This window comes from Podarcis cretensis (genome assembly GCF_951804945.1).
Source record: "Podarcis cretensis genome assembly, chromosome: 13".
NCBI classification, from domain to species: domain Eukaryota; kingdom Metazoa; phylum Chordata; class Lepidosauria; order Squamata; family Lacertidae; genus Podarcis; species Podarcis cretensis.
The window spans coordinates 55,692,199-55,704,224 of record NC_137182.1 but is presented as its reverse complement, the minus strand read 5'-3'; positions in this window follow the sequence as shown (position 1 = coordinate 55,704,224).

Below are 12,026 nucleotides of genomic sequence, written 5' to 3'. Positions count from 1 at the left end.
TGCCGCTGGCCTCGGATCCAGGAAAATTAGAGCACTTCACATTTTGCAGCGAAAAGGAGGCAGAAATGCTTCTGGATGCTTCCAGCTGTTGGAAACTTCAGGAGGGGAGAGTTGCCTTTGCCCCTTTGTTTTGGAGGCTTCTCATTGGTTGGCCACCGTGAGAACAGGACGCTGGACTAGGTGGGTCATGGCCTCTTCCCATGTTCTGACGTTGAAACAGTGGGAACACGAAACGCCAGAATTTCCGACCATCCAGTGATGGTCCCTATCTTCCCTATCTTCTTCTTCTTCTTTGATGATCCCTCGTAGCCGAGTAAGATTGTCTTCCATAAACACGGTTTTAACCATGAGTCCGTAAGTGACTGTGGAGGCCAATTCTGGACCCACACGTCCTTCCACCGTGGGGACATTGGTTTCTGGGCAGGAGTCCATAACGGTGTGGATTTGCCAAGCGTGCCTTCCTCTTAGCATGTTTCTCCCTTGCGTCCTGAGTTCGAGTGTCTTCAAAGCCCATGACAGCTTTGGTAAAGGCTGTTCTCCAACTGGAGCGCTCGCAGGCCAGTGTTTCCCAGTTGTCAGTGTTTATACTACATTTTTTTACATTTGCCTTGAGACAGTCTTTAAACCTCTTTTGCTGACCACCAACATTACACTTTCCATTTTTAAGTTTGGAATAGAGTAGTTGCTTTGGAAGACGATCATCCAGCATCCGCACAACATGACCAGTTCAACGAAGTTGATGTTGAAGAATCACTGCTTCAACACTGGTGATCTTTGCTTCTGCCAGTACCCTGGCATTAGTTCGCCGGTCTTCCCAAGTGATGTGTAAATTTTTTCCAGAGACACCTCTGATGGAATCTTTCAAGGAGTTGGAGATTTATAAGTGGTTCATGTTTCACAAGCATACAGTAAGGTTGGTAGTACAATAGCTTTGTAAACAAGCATTTTGGTTTCCCTGCGAATGTCCTGGTCCTCCAACACTCTGCTCTTCAGTTGGGAGAAAGCCGCACTCGCAGTGCTCAGGTGTTGCTGGATTTCGGCATCAATGTCGGCCCTTGTGGAAAGATAACTGCCCAGGTAGGAGAAGTGATTGACATTTTCCAACGTTACACCACTGAGTTGGATTTGTGGCGCTGCAGAGGGGTTATTTTGTACTTGTTGGTGCAGCACTTTGGTTTTTTTGGATGTTGAGCGACAGGCCAAGCTTTTCGTAAGCTTCTGTGAAGATATTTAGGATGGTTTTGAGGTCATCCTCTGAGCGTGCGCACACTACGTTGTCATCAGCATACTGAAGCTCTATGGCGGAAATTACGGCAACCTTACTCTTTGCTTTCAGCCTGCTCAGATTGAAGAGCTTTCCATCTGTTTGATATATGATTTCTACCCCAGTGGGGAGTTTCCCTTCGACAAAGTGTAGGATCATGGCAATGATACTAATGAATAGAGTTGGGGCAATAACACAACCCTGGAATAAACCCTTCAAATAGATCAAAGAGGATTCGGTAGATTCCTAGAGGAGGAAGGCAAGCAGCAGGTTACCAGCCACAGTGGTTATTCTCTCCCATCACAGTTGGATTCTGTGTCCTGTTCTGGGCAGCACAATTTAAGAAGGATGTTGAGAAGCTGGAAGGTGTGCAGAGGAGGGAGACCGAGATGATCAAGGGCCTGAAAACCCAGCCTGATGATGAACGGTTGAAGGAGTTGGGGATGTTCAGCCTGGAAAAGAGGAGACTGAGAGGAGATATGAGAGCCATCTTCAGGTATCTCAAGGATTATCACATGGAAGAGGGAACAAGCTTGTTTTCTCCTGCTCTGGAGGGCAGGACTCGAACCCATGGCTTCAAGTGACAAGAAAGGAGATTGCAGCTCAACATCACGCAGAACTTTCTGACAGTAAAAGCCGTTCAGCAGTGCAACGGGTTCCCTCGGAAGGTGGTGAATTCTTCTTCCTTGGAGGTTTTTAAGCAGAGTTTGGATGGACACCTATCCGGGATGCTTTAGCTGAGATTCCTGCATCGCAGGGGGTTGGGCTGGATGACCACCAGGGGTCCCTTCCAACACTGCAGTTCTGTGATTCCTCTCCAGCCGTTTCAGACCACAACACAGGGAGAGGACAGGATGAGGGAGGCTGTTCTAAAAGGTGGAGGTGGAAGGGGACCCACGGCCGGCAAAGGGAGCTTTTGCCGCCAGGATCATGCCAGGTTCCGCACGTGGCAAAGGACATTATGGCCAGCTGCCCATAAAAGCAGCAAATTCCCGTAAAGACCAGCTGTTAAATCCCTTTACCAGGAAACGGTTCCCTTCTCTCTGCCGCCTTTTCTTTCCTGCGGAAGGAAAACAATTTTTAAAAGCACCATTCATAATAACAGTGTCTGTGGCTTCAAATACGAGCCGTGTTCATTTTGTCTGTTTACAAATTGCCATCTGTTAATTTTTTGTTTTTTATTTGCAGGTTTGGGCGATTGGAAGAAGAGGTTTCTCGGGAGGAGGAAGTTCTGCGTCACAGGATCGTAGAAGTGCAGATTTGCAAGGGACCCCCAAAACTCACCTAGCCTGACCCCCCAAAATGTAGGAATCGTATACCCTGTGTTCACGTGCAGGCAGGAAAATCCCAGAGGAAAACAGCTTTGCTCTGTTAAATTCCAGCTAAGTGTTTGCATCCCCGATTAACGCCTTGATCGGACAATTCATGCGATGCTATGACCCCTTCTGAACCAGAATATTAAATAGGGGCTTGGTGCAAGGATCGGGCCCTTACGCATTTGCGATGAGAGACATCCTCAAGAAAAAAGGATCAAGGTTAAACAAGGGCAGACAGAGGGCAGGAAACTATTTACACCAAACACTTGGGCCCCTGATAAGTTATCTCTGTGGCAGGCGTCCCTCCCGCCCCCCCCCCCCGAGAAAAATCACTGGACAAGTCCTTGGAGGTTAGAACATCAGACAAGGTTAGTGCCCCCCCGCCTCCGTCCTGTGGCAGGGAGTTCCACAGCTGAACTGTGTGCTGAGTGAGGAAGGGCTTTCTTTCATCTGCCCTGAATTCCCATGCTGCAAGAGGGGGTTGGGCTGGATGACCCCTAGGGGTCCCTTCTGACCCTATGTTCTTCTATGAATTTTCTGACATCCAGCTTCCTTGGAAACCCTCAAATTCTAGCCTTAGGGGAGAGTTAGGATTAACTTTATTGCAAGGAAGACTATGATGAGAATTATTAGTTAACGGTAATTAAAAGCAATAGAGAAATAATTAAGAAATGCAGAATAAGTGATAAAGAACGGAAAATCTTCAGAGGTTGTTGACGGAAGTCCAAAATACTGAATAAGATAAGGAGTTATGTTAAATGACTGTTGGAAATGATATGTTAAAAAATTAATAAAAATGTATATATATATAAAAAGGAATAGCTTTTCCCTGTGTGTTTTCCCCACGACATGAGTAATCTTATAATAATCTACCATGGGCCAGGCTGATTCACAAGGCCCTGATCGTTAGGGGTGCCTAACGATGATGACCTGGACTTCTGCTGTGTCGTCATCATCCCCCCCCCGGCAGAACACCCCCCTTTGCTGGGACCCCAAAGCTGAGGCCTCCACTGCCAGCCCACGGTGCCCCCGCAACATCACCCACGTCAAGCCCATTTACTGGAATTGGAGCTAATAAAATTTGTTCCTGGCTTGCGGAGAGAAAGGAAGAGAAGTGGAAGGAGGGAGCGATAAACAATTAGGGCCTTAATTATACTGAGCACGGCTTCCTCTGTGTTTTCTGCGGTGGTCTAAGTGGTTTTGGAGATGAGCTCGGGGCTTATGCCGCAGCAGGGCAGGGAGTGGGGGAATCGAAATGTTGACACCCCTCCCCTTTCCCTGACTAATTAATTAAAAATACAACAACGAAGGGGCTTATCACAGAATTGTAGCATCGGAAGGGACCCCCAAAGGTCATCCATCCCAACACCCTGCAATGCAGGAATCCCAGCTTGTGACACCAGAAGGAATGGCTTTCGTGGGTGAAAGTTTCTTTCGTCAGATGCACATTATGTTCTTGGGAGCAGGCCTCCTGTTTTATCTTCACAACATCCCTGCGAGGAAGACTAGCCATGAAATAATAATAATAATAATAATAATAATAATAATAATAATAATTTATTATTTATACCCTGCCCATAATTTATTATTTATACCCTGCCCATCTGGGCAGCTCCCAATCAAGTGTTAAAAACAGTACAGCATTAAATATTAAAAACTTCCTTAAACAGGGCTGCCTTCAGGTGTCTTTTAAAGATAGGATAGCTGCTTATTTCCTTCATATCTGAAGGGAGGATGTTCCACAGGGCGGGTGCCACCACCGAGAAGGCCCTCCGCCTGGTTCCCTGTAACCTCGCTTCTCACAGGGAGGGAACCGCCAGAAGGCCCTCGGAGCTGGACCTCAGTGTCTGGGCAGAACTATGAGGGTGGAGACGCTCCTTCAGGTCTACTGGGCCTTTGAGGCCGTTTAGGGCTTTCAAGGTCAGCACCAACACTTTGAATTTGCTCGGAAACGTACTGGGAGCCAATGTAGGTCTTTCAGGGCTGGTGTTATATGGTCTTGGCAGCCACTCCCAGTCACCAGTCTAGCTGCTGCATTCTGGATTAATTGTGGTTTCCGGGTCACCTTCCAAGGTAGCCCCACGTAGAGCGCATGGCAGTAGTCCAAGCGGGAGATAACCAGAGCATGCGCCACTCAGGCGAGACAGTCTGTGGGCAGGGAGGGTCTCATCCTGCGTACCAGATGGAGCTGATAGACAGCTGCCCTAGACACAGAATTGACCTGCGCCTCCATGGACAGCTGTGAGTCCAGAATGACTCCCAGGCTGCGCACCTGGTCCTTCAGGGGCACAGTTGCCCCATTCAGGACCAGGGAATCCCCCACACCCACCCGCCCCCTGTCCCCCCAAAACAGTACTTCTGTCTTGTCAGGATTCAGCCTCAATCTGTTAGCAGCCATCCATCCTCCAGCTGCCTCCAGGCACTCACACAGGACCTTCACCGCCTTCACTGGTTCTGATTTAAAGGAGAGGTAGAGGTGAAACATAGCGTCTGGCCAAAGGTCACTTCCTGACCTTCGTAGCTGAGTAAGGAATTTGAGGGAAAGGGTGTCTAGAGTTTAGGGCCCAGCTGTGATGAAAATGATGTATAGGTGGCATATTACTCCTGTGAAACTAGCTAGAATGTATAAAGTTAGTAATAAATGTTGGGAATGTAAAGAAAAAGAAATAACGTTTTATCACATGTGGTGGGAATGTAAAAAAGTGAAAAACTTCAGGGAAATGATATATAATGAGATGAAAAAGATGTTGAAATACACATTTATTAAGAAACCAGAAGCAATTTTACTTGGCATTGTAGGAGATGATATAAACAGAAAGGATTGTAAGTTGTTTTTATATGCAGTGACAGCAGCAAGAATATTACTGGCGCAAAAATGGAAGCAAGAAGAACTACCGACGAATGAAGAATGGAGGATGAAACTGATGGAATATGCAGAATTAGATAAATTAACAGGAAGGATTCGAAACCTGCTGGTTCAGAGATTCTTGAAAGACTGGAGTAAATATATGAACGATTTGAAAAGTAGTAGTAATGAGCAGATTACGCTAGTAGGATTGCAAGATGTTTTGTAAGGAGAATTATATGAAATATTGTAAGAAAGACTATGAGAGAATTATTGTTGTTGTTGTTGAGTCGTTTAGTGGTGTCCGCCTCTTGGTGACCAGAGCACGCCAGGCACTTCTGTCTTCCACTGCCTCCCGCACTTTGGTCAAACTCATGTTCGTAGCTTCAAGAACACTGTCCCACCATCTCGTCCCCTGTCATCCCCTTCTCCTTGCGCCCTCCATCTTTCCCAACATCAGGGTCTTTTCCAGGGACTCTTCTCTTCTCATGAGGTGGCCAAAGTCTTGGAGCCTCAGCTTCAGGATCTGTCCTTCCAGTGAGCACTCAGGGCTGATTTCCTTCAGAATGGAGAGGTTGGATCTTCTTGCAGTCCATGGGACTCTCAAGAGTCTCCTCCAGCACCAGAATTCAAAAGCATCCATTCTTCGGCCATCAGCCTTCTTTAATAGATATATTAAGAAATGCAGAATAAGTGATAAAAGACGGGAAATCATCAGAGGTGTTGACAGAAGTCTAAAACAATGTATAAGATAAGAAGTTATGTTATGTGATTGTTGGAAATGATATGTTAAAAAACTAATTATATATATATATGGGACGTGGGTGGCGCTGTGGCTTAAACCACAGAGCCTAGAACTTTCCGATCAGAAGGTTGGCGGTTCGAATCCCACGACAGGGTGAGCTCCCGTTGCTCAGTCCCTGCTCCTGCCAACCTAGCAGTTTGAAAGCACATCAAAGTGCAAGTAGATAAATAAGTACCGCTCCGGTGGGAAGGTAAATGGCATTTCCGTGCGCTGCTCTGGCTCGCCAGAAGCGGCTTAGGCATGCTGGCCACATGACCCAGAAGCTGTACGCCGGCTCCCTCGGCCAATAAAGCGAGATGAGCGCCGCAACCCCAGAGTTGGCCAAGACTGGACCTAATGGTCAGGGGTCCCTTTACCCTTTACCTATATATATATGTGGGAGTTGTAGCTCAGCGGCACCTGGAGCGCAGCGCCTGGAGGATGGCTGCTCGGTGGTGCGTTGAATGTTGCATCCTTCCTGGGAGATGGTGTGCGCACACCTGTCGACATGTTGCTGGCGCTCTGCTCCAGCAGCACCTGTAAGTGCCTCTCCTTGATATAAAATTGGTTCCTTCTCCTCCCTCCGCCCCTCGACCCATCCTCTGCGTCCCCCGGAGAGGTGGTCTCGCGCACAAGACTGCGACCCACCCAATGCACCGGGGGTTGTTTTGGGTGCCACCAGACTCCCTGTTTACTAAACCCAAAGCCTCCTGCTGTCTGCACATCCCTCGGCGTTTGTGGGCAAACAGTCGCTGCTTCTGTTGCCAGCCAGCCGTGGCACGTGGCCCAGGGCAAGCACTGCTGTGTTGCCATCACACACACAAGGGTGTTGCACAAAAGCAGCGCTGACCTCTGGGGTCTGCTGCCCCAAGAGATCTTCTCACGTAGCTCCTGGTTAAACTGTGCACCTTGCTCCAGCAAGAGACACAGCGATGGCCACCAACCTGTGTGGCTTTAAAGTAAAGGTAAAGGGACCCCTGACCATTAGGTCCAGTCGTGGCCGACTCTGGGGTTGCGGCGCTCATCTCGCTTTACTGGCCGAGGGAGCCGGCGTACAGCTTCTGGGTCATGTGGCCAGCAGGACTAAGCCGCTTCTGGCAAACCAGAGCACATGGAAACGCCGTTTACCTTCCCACTGGAGCGGTACCTGTTTATCTACTTGCACTTTGTCGTGCTTTCGAACTGCTAGGTTGGCAAGAGCAGGGACTGAGCAACGGGAGCTCACCTCGTCACAGGGATTCGAACCGCCGACCTTCTGATCGGCAAGTCCTAGACTCTGTGTGGCTTTAGAAGGGGATTAATAATAATAAAATTTTATTTATATCCCGCCCTCCCCAGCCGAAGCCGGGCTCAGAGCGGCTAACAATAAATGTAACACAGCATTATAAAATCAATTCATTCTAAAATCAATTCTGAATCAAATTAATGGCAACCATTGGGCTAGAGTTCTGTGAGGATTGCCAAAGGATGGGGTCAGGCTGTGTCTTGGCCAAAGGCCTGGTGGAATAGCTCTGTCTTGCAGACCCTGCAGTAAGATGTCAAGTCCCGCAGGGCCCTAATCTCTTGTGACAGAGCGTTCCACCAGATCGGGGCCACAGCTGAAAAAGCCCTGGCTCTGGTCGAGGCCAGCCTAACCTCCCTGTGGCTCAGGACCTACGAGATGTTTTTGTTTGAAGACTGTAAGGTCCTCCGTGGGACGTACCGGAAGAGGCGGTCCCGTGGGTACGAGGGTCCTAGGCCGTATAGGGCTTTAAAGGTTAAAACCAGCACTTTCAACCTGATCCTGTACTCCACCAGGAGCCAGTGTAGCTGGTATAGCACCAGGTGAATGTGATCCCGCGGCGAGGACCCCGTAAGGAGTCTCGCCGCAGCATTCTGCACCCGCTGGAGTTTCTGGGTCAGTCTCAAGCGCAGCCCCACGTAGAGCGAGTTACAATAATTAAGTTTGGAGGTGACCATCACGTGGATCACAGTGGCGAGGTCAGGGCAAGAGAGGTAAGGTGAATTCATGGAGGAGTTGACGGATGGCTGCTAACCGTGGAGGCAGCCATGATTCTGAATGCCAGCTGAAAAGTTGTAGTGTTAAGTAAGAGGGAGAAAAATCATAGCATCGTAGAGTCTGAAGGGACCCCCAGGGGTCATCCAGCCCAACCCGCTGCATGCGATGCAGGAATCTCAGTTAAAACATCCATGGCAGATGGATACCCAACCTTCGCTTAAAAACATCCAAGGAAGGAGAGTCTACCACCTTCTGAGAGTCTGTTTCACTGTCAAACAGCTCTTGCCGTCAGAATGTTCTTCCTGATGTTTAGTCGGAATCTCCTTTCTTTGTAACTTGAAGCCATGGGTTCGAGTTCTACCCTCCAGAGCAGGAGAAAACAAGTTTGCACCATCTTCCATGGGACAGCCCTTCAGATGCTTGAAGACAGCTCTCATACCTCCTCTGAAATGAAAAATTTAAGGTCATATATATATATATATATATATATATATATATATATAAATGTCCATAAATGTACCAACCAAGCGCATACATAGATGTGTAGACCACATGTCTGGAGCAGCACAGGAGGACCGCCCTGAAACCATTTTCAAATGTTTTCTCTGCAAGGAGGGAGAAGGTGGGGGAGCCTCCCCATTGTCTTTTCGTTCATAAACCGCATCTTAAGGGTATGTCTGTGTTTGAATAGGGTGAGCCTGTGACCTGGCTCAGGAACTGAGTATTTGTCATTACAAAAGACTGGCCAGGCTCCCCAGGCAATCCAATCAAGTGAGCATTAACAGGTCACCTGCCAGACAGGAGGTAAACAATGCACTCAGATTTCTGTTGTAGACTGCCCTTACTGTGATGTATGTATGATGTTTCTGGGTGTGGTCTTGGACTCCAGGGCGGGCAATTTAAAATGTCTATATAAGGGCGGGCACACCTTGGTTCGGGGTCCTCCTCCTTTCCTGTGTGTGAGGGGAGCACCCTGTTGCAACAGTTCAATGAAGATCAGGCTTACGAGCTGCTTTGCTTCTCAATATTCTCTGGTTGGCCTCTGTTCTTTTCTCTGACCGATGGAGAACCTGCAAAGGACTCTAGAAGGGCTCTTGTGTCCCCCATAAGGGAAGAAGGGGAGATTTTCGTTTATTACACCTCTCAGTCTCTTCTTTTCCAGGCTAAACATCCCAAACTCCCTCAACTGTTCCTCATAAGCCTCAGTTCCCAGATCCTTCATCCAGAACTGGATACTGTCTCTATCCACTTTCTCCCTGTCGTGCATAATTTTTAAAACTTCTATCGTGTCGCCTCTTAACTTGCCTTTTTTCTAAACTAAAAAGCACCAAACACTGCAATTTTCCTATAGAATGTTGCTATAACCCTATTTGCTTCCACCAAGAGAAATCCAGTTACTGGTTTCTCTACCAAGCCCTGATTCTCATTTAAATCACGATTCAGTAACGCAAGCGCCAAGAACTTAGTAATTTTACTTTCCTTGATGGCGTGCATGTTCTTTTTCCTTGTTTTTTTAATTCTTATCTGTCTTATGTTTTATATTCTATTTATATACCGGTTCAATGTTTAGCTGTCCCAGTTCTGTGTATGTTTACGTTTTATCACCCGGGGGTGTTGGCGGTTGTTGTTTTTTAACTGGAGGTTTGAAGCTTCTCCGTAGAGGAAGTTTTCCTCGAAAAGCAGACTGTGCATTTCAAGGAAAACAAAAAACAAAAAACACTCCAGCACTCGTGTTGGTCACAGGAAAGAGCCTCGTGGCACAACTTAAAAGACTTAACTCATTTTATTATGCCATGAGCCAGCTTTCTGCAAGCTTCTGCCCTCCAGAGGTTTTGGACTACATTCCCCATCAGCTCCAGCTGGTGTGGTCATATGATGCCCCAGGGGCCTGATGGGAGTTGTAGTCCAAAACATCTGGACAGCAGCGTAGCGTGGGTTGTCAGCACCCGGGGCAAGGCAAGTAATTTGCGCCCCCTAATCCGGGGCAAGGCAAGTAATTTGCGCCCCCCTAACCCGTGGCAAGGCAAGTAATTTGCGCCCCCTAACCCAGGGCAAGGCAAGTAATTTGCACCCCCTAACCTGGGGCAAGGCAAGTAATTTGCGCCCCTAACCCCTAACCTGCCGCCGCTGCCAGCTTCTTCTTGCTGCTGCCTGGGCTGGGGTATTTACGGTAAGGTAGCCACGGCAGTGGCGGCGGGTCCATGTCAGGTGATCTGAGGCGAGTTGCCGCTGGCGCTGCCGCCCAAACGACGCCGCTTGCCCGGAGGAGGGCAGAGAGGCGAGGAAAATGCAACATGGCCCAGCAGCTGCAGCAGCAGCGGCAGCAGCGGGGCTGTGAGGAGGGGCTGCCTGGTGCGCCCTCCGCAGCCCTGACGCGCGGGGACCGCGGCAAGCGCTGAGAGCCGCTGCCTGCCAGACGCCTTCAGCCCGGACGCGCGCACAGCTCGTCGGTTCTGCGAGACATGGGGCTCTGCTACAGCCTCCGCCCGAGGCTCTTCGGCGACTCCAGAGGCGACGAGCGCCCCCCCCAGAGGTTGCGCCTGGTGCGGCCGGCCCCCCCTTCACCCCCACGCTACGCCACTGCATCTGGAAGATGACAGCCAGCTGTTCTGCCCGGACACTGAGGTCCAGCTCCGAGCGCCTTCTGGCGGTTCCCTCACTGCAAGAAGCCAAGTTACAGGGAACCAGGCAGAGGGCCTTCTCGGTGGTGGCGCCCGCCCTGTGGAACGCCCTCCCATCAGATGTCAAAGAGAAAAACAACTACCAGACTTTTAGAAGACATCTGAAGGCAGCCCTGTTTAGGGAAGCTTTTAATGTTTGGTGTATTATAGTATTTTAATATTTTTTTGGAAGCCACCCAGAGTGGCTGGGGAAACCCAGCCAGATGGGCGGGGTATAAATAAATAATAATAATAATAATAATAATAATAATTATTATTATTATTATTATTAACTTCTGCAGAGTCTGCTTCATCAGGCGTAGTGTGAAGGGATGGACACTAGATGGAGCTTTAGGGTTTTGGAACAGGCCTTAGCCAAGGTTTTTATCCCTCTCTCAGGATACCCGAACTCATGGCCGTCCAATGAAGCTGAGCTCTTAAGATTCAGAACAGGAAAAAGAATGTTCACGCAGCGCAGGATTAAACTTTGTAACTCCCTGCTGCAGGATGTTAACGGAGAAATCTGGACAAAGAACCAGCCAGGAATCCCAGAGCAAAACAGCAGCCAGTCGGCTTGGTCTTGATTGAAGACTGTCGCGACGGGACTCCCACCTGCCTCAAGGTGGGACAAGATGGAAGCCCCTAACAAAAGAGAACCCAAACTTTTATTAGCTGCTAATCCCCATGCTTCACCCCCCCAAACTACATCACTCATACATCACGGTTACATCATGAAAGGGGAGGTCTGGTGGCAGGAATCTGAGCATCCTGGACCCTGCCCCATGGTTCCCCTTGCCCTCCACCAAACACCCATCAAGTGGAACAAAAGAGATATTTTCATTTCCCTGTTTCCGAGCCAAGTCAATCCCACCCTTTTATCTTCATCTGGGTTTGTTCTTTCTGGAATGGCTACCTGTCTGGCACTCGGGTATCAGGATGCCAAGAATTATCCCTCAGGCAGAGGGGCTGCTGAGGAGCTGAGCTCACAGGTCTAGATGAATTTCTGAGGTTTTCCCAGTGAGCCAGTAAATAGAGACATTTATCAGCGAATTCTTACATTTGGTATCGTGCAGCAGAGGCCCTTTGAATAGATAAGAAGAAACTGTGATGAAGTGTTTTGTGGGGACAAATCGCAAAAGTCACAGAAGTGATTGTGCT